Source organism: Sinocyclocheilus anshuiensis, unplaced genomic scaffold (genome assembly GCF_001515605.1).
Source record: "Sinocyclocheilus anshuiensis isolate Anshui unplaced genomic scaffold, SAMN03320099.WGS_v1.1 scaffold1646, whole genome shotgun sequence".
Classification (NCBI taxonomy): domain Eukaryota; kingdom Metazoa; phylum Chordata; class Actinopteri; order Cypriniformes; family Cyprinidae; genus Sinocyclocheilus; species Sinocyclocheilus anshuiensis.
This window is the reverse complement of record NW_015547838.1, coordinates 225,668-233,388: the sequence shown is the minus strand read 5'-3', so window position 1 is coordinate 233,388 and position 7,721 is coordinate 225,668. Positions and strand designations below refer to the sequence as shown.

The following is a 7,721-nucleotide window of genomic DNA, read 5'->3' as shown; positions in this document are numbered from 1 at the left end:
ATTTCTAAAGGATCATGTGACACTGAAGACTGGAGTAATGATGCTGAAAATTCAGCTTTGCATCACAGGAATTTATTACATTTTAAAATATATTGCAAAATTATTTATAATATTTCACAATATTACTGTTTTTACTGTATTTTTCATCAAATAAATGCAGGCTTGGTGAGCATTTATTTAGCACTGTTTTGTAAGCCTTCTTGCTAAAATAATAGGCAGATATTGTGTGACTTTATGGTTGACACTTTCCATAGAATCAATGTAAGCAGTTAGTCAGTCCTTCCATTTTTAAAGTAAATACGCAGACTTCGAAATTCAATATGAAAGTTTCCCCAGATGAAAGAAAACATCCTCGCTGTGCTCCCTCCCATCGAAAAAGTGCCATAGTCACTCGCTGAAACCGTGGTGAAGCTCTTTCCTGTTTGAGGTGGGGGTGCAGCATTTGTTTTTTAATGCAAAAAAAAAAAAAAACAATCACATTCACACGTTGGGGTGGTGCTGGAATCTTATTTATTGCATCTTTTCAGTCTTTTTCTATTGCAGCTGCATAAAGCCAGCAAACATTTTATTACTTGTATTTTATATTTTACTTCAAACTTAGGATTGTGGATTTGAACAAACCCTCAACCCTAATAATTAAGCTTTGAGTGCAGAACATTTGAGTGCATTAGTCCTACACCATTCGATCTTGATTGGACTTGTGCCAGTAAGGAACCACCTAACTGTTTAGAATATCTTAGCAAATGCCCATTCATTGCTCGCGACTGCAAAGCTGCAAATCTTACTCACATTTACTTTACTTTTGTTTGTGCATTTGTTTTGTTTTTCAGCAGGACCTCCTCTTCTGCCAGTAAGAGAGAAGGACTCAACAACCCCAGAAATTCATTCTGGAAGAGCTGTAATTGGTAAATTAGTTTTTAAAGTCTGGACGTATTTAATAGCCCAGTTAAGAACAGCTAAGCTCAAATGTTTTAGCCATAATAACCTCTGACGTCAGAGCAACTAATAATATCGGATTTAGAAATATTTGCGAACGTGACTAACAATTTCATTCTGGTTGGTTTAACACAGAAAAAAAGAATCCCATTAAGGATCAGGTACCCAATGTGGTGAGGGAGACGTTCACCAAGCTAATGGACAGTTACCCAGAATTCTCTGGCTGTGGCTGAACAGTGGCTGCATTTGTCATGCTCTCTCGTAAGTCAGACGTACAGGATGTCAGACCACAGTTTTTCACTGTGGTATTAGTATTCAAAAGTCATGTGACATTTAAGGTGTTCTTTGTCACCTAATAATCTACCCTGCACAGAATCTGCATTGTTAGAGCTTTCGGGTGAACCTCACAAAATGGGTCAACAACATATTTAAGGTCATATTTACTCCAAAATCAAAAGAGAAAAACGTTTTGCTTTGCCTATTATACTTTCTGCATTTTGGCCTTTTTCATGACTACTAAGAAATTCTCATTACTATAATGCAAGAAAGTACATTATTTAAATTGTAAAGTATTTATTAAACATGGTAGGATTACTTGTTGTTCTACCTTTAATATATGCTGATTTATATTCATTTTATTATTATTTTTAGCTATTAAAAAAATACAGTGATAAGAATCACCTTTGAGAAGTCCTTGAGAAATCATAAGCAAAGAATACATAATTATGCTTATGTAAATTTGATTAATTGTCTTGAAAAACCATGTCACAATGAAAAAAGTAATTGATTTCATTTCATTGTTCCTTATTTTATGAGTTTGAGGTGAAATGTGAGACAGATATGTTGTTGTAACATTTAGTTTTCATGAGATTCCTCTCTACAATCTACAACAATGGCAATATCAAACACTTTTGAAACGGACATTAAATTCCTTAAATTTGAAAGTCTTAAATTAATAAAGTCATTGTATTAAATGTTGCATTGCATTTACTGAAAAAACAACAACTATATATATATATATATATATATATATATAAGTCAGTATTTTTGTCTTGTACAAATATCTAAACATCCTTAAATCAAGATACATTTGCTTGAGATGTTAAATGAAGTTATTAAGTTTTGTTTTCTGAAAAATTTAAATTAAGTGGGTTAATGCTTAAAACAAGAACAAATATTTGTCATTGGGGAATGAAAACTTGTTTTCCCTTTGAATTAAATAGAATTTGTTTTGAGTCAATTGGCAGATATTTGTTCTTGTTTTAATTATAAACTCACTTCAAAGACGGTTTTGGGAAATAGTACTTTCTGCAGCGCATTATATGAACTGTTGACTGTAATTATAATTAGAGCCTTATGAAATAGTCTTCTATTGTTCATTTTTAGTATTGACGTCTTATGTGATATATATTAAACAAATGCCATCTGTTTCTTGCATTTATAATATCAAAGGTGGCCCTTAATGATGACAGTAGGTTGGAATTTCCCGAGTGAAACTCTTAGTATAGGCAGTGAGCCGTTAAATAACAATGTTGCACCAAATATGGAAATATGCCGGAATAGGAAGTCGTTATATGATCATTATATAAGTTCATCTATTTCTTCAGCTTGGTGTAATTATAAAGCTAACAGATAAACTCAAACACAGGAAATGTTGGAAATTGGGGGATTCTTAGTGATATAGATAACATCCACAGGATGATTAGATGTGTGTACAGCTGTATAATTTTAGACAAGCTAAATGGCCAAGGAAGGTAGTCTTAGCCTTTTTGAAAAACTAGTTTTTTGGAAACATTTACAGTAAAAGGAAGGGAATTTGGAGACATTCCCAAGTGACATTCCTGCATAGCATGTGCTTGTTGATGGGTTTGTTTCAGAGTGGTTGGATGAAAAAAACACGTTAGGCCTTAGCAAAACATTTTCCAGCATTTTTCAGTTTTAAAGTGGGTTCTTTTTGGCACATTTAACTTTCCAATAAAAAAAAATCAGGACTTTATTCTGAAATTCAACTTTGCCATCACAGGAATAGAAGACAGGTATTTTAAATTGTAATATTTCACAATATTACTCTTTTACTGTATTTGTGATCAATTAAATTAAGCTTTGGTGGTGAAGAAAACATGTTAGACCTTTGCATTTTTCAACATTTTACAGTTCTATAGTGGATTGTTTTGGCTCTTCTAACTCTTGTAAAATTAATGACTTTTTATGCTGATGATTATTTGAAATTCAGGAATAATTGACATTTTAAAATATATTCAAATAGAAAATAATTCTTTTTTAATTTTAATAATATTTCACAATATTTTACTGTATTTTTGATCAAATAAATGAAGCTTTGGTGGTGAAGAAAACAGTCACTTGTTAGACCTTCACAAAAATCTATATTTTTTTAAAGTTTAAAGTAGATTCTATTGTTGCTTATAACTCTTACCAAAAGAATGCCACCACAGCAATAAATTACATTTTAAAATATATATTTAAATAGAAAACAGTTATATTGAATTATACAAATATTTTACAATACTGTTTTTACTGTATTTTTTTATCAAATACAGTAAATGAAGCATTAGTGATGAATACTAGGAAAATGCATGACTACAATTTCCAAGCACCACTTCTACCACGGTCTAATTTTGATTTATTGTTCTTGTCAGTCCATTGGCTAGCGTTTACTCATTTTCACCTGATCCATACTGTCCTGTGTTTTGTCTGCAGCCGCAGGATGTGAGGTTGTTGCTCTTGGCACGGGCAGTTCTAATACCAATGCCAGTCCAGCACCCACAGGACGAATCCTGCATGACTCACATGCAGTAGTAACCGCCCGGAGATCGCTAATGAGGTAAGTGGGATGGTGGTTATCATATTAATGTATGTGTGCATTTGATGTGAGATCTGATGGTTTTCAAAAAGTCTTTCACTGCCATCAAAGGTTTGGACACACTTGACTAAACTTGGGTTTCCCATGATCTACAAACCTTTTGATCTAAAGGCTTTTTTCTTTGATTCTTGTTTGGAAAAAGCAGTTTTTGGGTCAGTAAAATTTATCTCTTTGAAAGAAATGAATGCTTTTATTCAGCAGGGATGCAGTAACATGATCAAAAGTGACAGTAAAGACTTGTGTTGTTGCAAAAGATTTCTATTTAAAATAAATGTTCTTTTGAACTTTCTATTTATCAGTTAATCCCGACAAATATCATGATTTCTACAAAAAATATGGAAACCTTTTTCATCATAATGATAATATTATATTATGTTAATAATATATTATGTTGATAATAAGAAAAAATGTTTCTTGAGCAGCAAATTAGCATATTAGAATGATTTCTGAAGGATCATGTGACACTGAAGCCTGGAGTAATGATGCTGAAAATTCAGCTTTGCATCACAGAAATAAATTACATTTTAAAATTTAATACAGTAGAAAACAGCTATTTTAAATTGTAATAACATTTTGCAAAATTACTGTATTTACTGTATTTTTGATCAAATAAATGCAGTCTTAGAGACTTTCTAAAACAATTTAAAAATCTTACCGACCCCAAACCTTTACACACACGTGTGTGCACAAAATTGCTTTGCATCATGTTGTTTTACATAATATTTACTATAAATTCCCCAAGATATTTGAAAGTGTTAATCCATTGACAATTCTGGAAGACAAACTTCTCTTAGTCAACCGATCTCAAAATGGCCAAATATAAGAGAACTAAGTAGCCTATGAGTTTTTTAAAGCACAGTTAAGAGGAATTTAAATGTTTGGCATGTGCCGTAGGTTTCTGTACAGGAACCTCTTGCTGTTCTTCAGTAAGAATAGCGCTCTGGAGGAAAAGTCAGTCTTTCAGCAGGACCAGACCACGAAACTCCTCAGCCTCAAAAATCACTTCACTCTGCACCTGTACCTGAGCCAACTGCCCAAAGGAGCAGCACAGATACCATCTCAACTGTACACACACTCACACACTGGGGTTATTTACATCATACTTAGTATGCACTTAACATCAGGCTTTTATGGCTCATATATTATGTTATTGTGCGAATATGGAGGAAAAAACAGCTCAGTTTCATTCAGAGGCCCAAACTGAGCAAAAATATCTGATAATAGCAGATACTTAAACAAAATGATATAACATTCCTCAAAAGCCTGATAATCATGTTTGATATTCAAATTTGAACATGATTATTCTAAAAAATGTCTGGATAATCAAGTAAAGCTAAGCCACTTCAGTCCAGTAATTGTTCATCTTGAAATATTACAAACAATATAAAAGCTATTCTGACATTTACTTTAAAAATCAGATCAGATTTAACGACACTTGAACCACAAGCTGAAGGTGGACGTTTGTACAATTATGCTAAAGTGCCTTTTACTTGCTAAAAAAAAAAAGTCTAAACTATCAATCAGTCGATAGCAAAGTTTTGATCATCATGATCATTTAGAGGCCTTAGAAATTGATGTATGAAATATGATACAGTAGGGTTTATAGGGTTAAATTCTGACAATTAATAATTGGCCCACATCTCCTCTATAATTGGTTGGCCTTTTATTCCTAATTTGTGCATGCACGCAATATGGCCTTTATTTTGAAGAAATATAGCACAAACATACTTTTCAAGCAAAAAAAAAAAAAAAGAAGCAATTAGATTTCTTAACTTACAAATTGCATATCTGAATTTATCTCTGTCTATGTTTTCTAGCCGACTCAATCCTCTGTCCATTTCTGCATGGGAGGTGAATAATCAGATCGGCCTTCATGTGGTGGTGGAAAGGAAGGTCTTCTCCAAGTTCTCCAGCTCGTATGAGCAGATGGGCTCACATGTGGTCAGTATGTCGGCCACCGATAAGATCATGCAGTGGCAGGTGTTGGGCTTCCAGGGGGCGCTACTGAGCCACTTCATTGAGCCTGTCTACATGAGCAGCATCTATATTGGTAAGTTGGAGTAAAGCCCAATGATGATCAGTCCAGTTGCTGTTAATGCATTTTGTACCCACTTTGCTCAGGTGACGGGAGCTGCAGCGATACTCGCGGTATGGAGATGGCAGTGAACCAGCGTGTGGATGGCATCACCTCAGCACTTCCCTTGTACTACTGCGTCTACCGGCCACACATCAGCCTGGTGTCCTCAGCCATGCCTCCGGACGCACACCCTTCCCAGAAATCCCTCAGCCTTAACTGGAGCTACGGTGACCTTTTGGTGGAGGTGGTCAATGCTGTAGATGGGAAGTCTACTGAAGAGTAAGTGTCAATCGTCTTATCTATTTAATTTTCCAACGCAGAAGTAAGCTATTTTCTGTTAATGTGCAAGACTTCTGATTCATTAGCCTCTGTAGGTAAATAACTAAAAGAACAACAAAGCGCAGTAAAAGTGAGTTAAAACTAATTGCGCTACAAACTGTTGTGTTTATGATTGTGATTAATATGTTAAAAGAGTAGTTTACGCAAAAATTTTAATTTACTTTAAGTTTATTCACCCTCAGGCCATCCAAGATGTAGATGAGTTTCTTTCTTCATTGGAACAGATTTGGGAAAATCTAGTATTCCATCACTTGCTCACCAATGGATCCTCTGCAGCGAATGGGTGCCGCCAGAATGAGAGTCCAAAAAGCTGATAAAAACATCACAATAATCCACAAATAATCCACATCAATTCATCAGTTAACATCTTGTGAAGTGAAAATGTGCATGTTTGTTAGAAACAAATCCATCATTAAGGTGCTTTAATTTTAAACCATTACAATAAATGGTGCTTGATCTGTGCATATTTCTCTCCTGATTTAGATGAGATGATTCTTCCCTGAAGAAAGCAGTATTTTTGATAGAGGACTCTATAGCCGGAAGTGATGCTTTGAAGTTAGATGGATTTGTTTCTTACAAACATGCTGCTTTTCTCTTCACAAGACATTAATTGATGGCCTGTCATGTCAAGGTGTGTGGATAATTTGTGAAATGTGATGTTATTATATTCACACGTTATAGAAACGAAAATGATGGTGTATAAAATTGATTTTAAGATAAAAAAAATTAGACGACAAAGAATTAACTTAAACTCAAAACACACAGCAGCAACAAACAGGAAGTGACGTGAGTAAGTGACAGAAGTGAGGATTATCAGCTGTTTGGACTCTCATTCTGACGGCACCCATTCACTGCAGAGGATCCATTGGTGATGGAATGCTAAATATCTCCAAATCGAAACAAACTCATCTACAACTTGGATGGTCTGAGGATGCATTTAGTACATTTTACATTTTAGTAGGGCTGCCACTAACGACTATTTTTATTTTGATTAATCTATCGACTAATTTATCGATTAATCTAAACGATTAATTTCCCACAAAAATCAACAATTTTACTTATATATTTTATATATATATATTTATTTATTAAACTATATTTTATTAAACCAAATTAAATCCAAATTTCTATGAAATCCTTTTTTTAAAGCAAAAGTAAAGTGCAACATAGAGTGCAAGAAGCAAGTGTCCATCTCATAGTCCAAATCACTGAAATCAAAGTTCAGTATTATAGAGTAAGAATGACAACATATCCACGTCTTCTAGTCTACTAATAATACAATAATCAAAAAACACTTTTTAAAAGGAGTATTTACCAGAAATGTTATTTACCAGAATTTATTTGTGAGAAAAATGTAAATGTGCAGTATTTCCGAAAAAAACGGAATTTTTTTAAATAAAATAAATTAATTGGAAATGCTTTTGATTATTAAAATTTAATGGAACCATTAAAATGGAATCCAGAAAATAATGGAAAACAGAATTTGGT

The 7,721-nt window shown here is 33.6% G+C and overlaps 1 pseudogene; it reads left to right on the top strand.

The window, feature by feature from the left end:
- Window positions 1-7,721, top strand: part of LOC107704649 (adenosine deaminase domain-containing protein 1-like) — a 19,471-nt pseudogene that overhangs the window by 3,500 nt on the left and 8,250 nt on the right.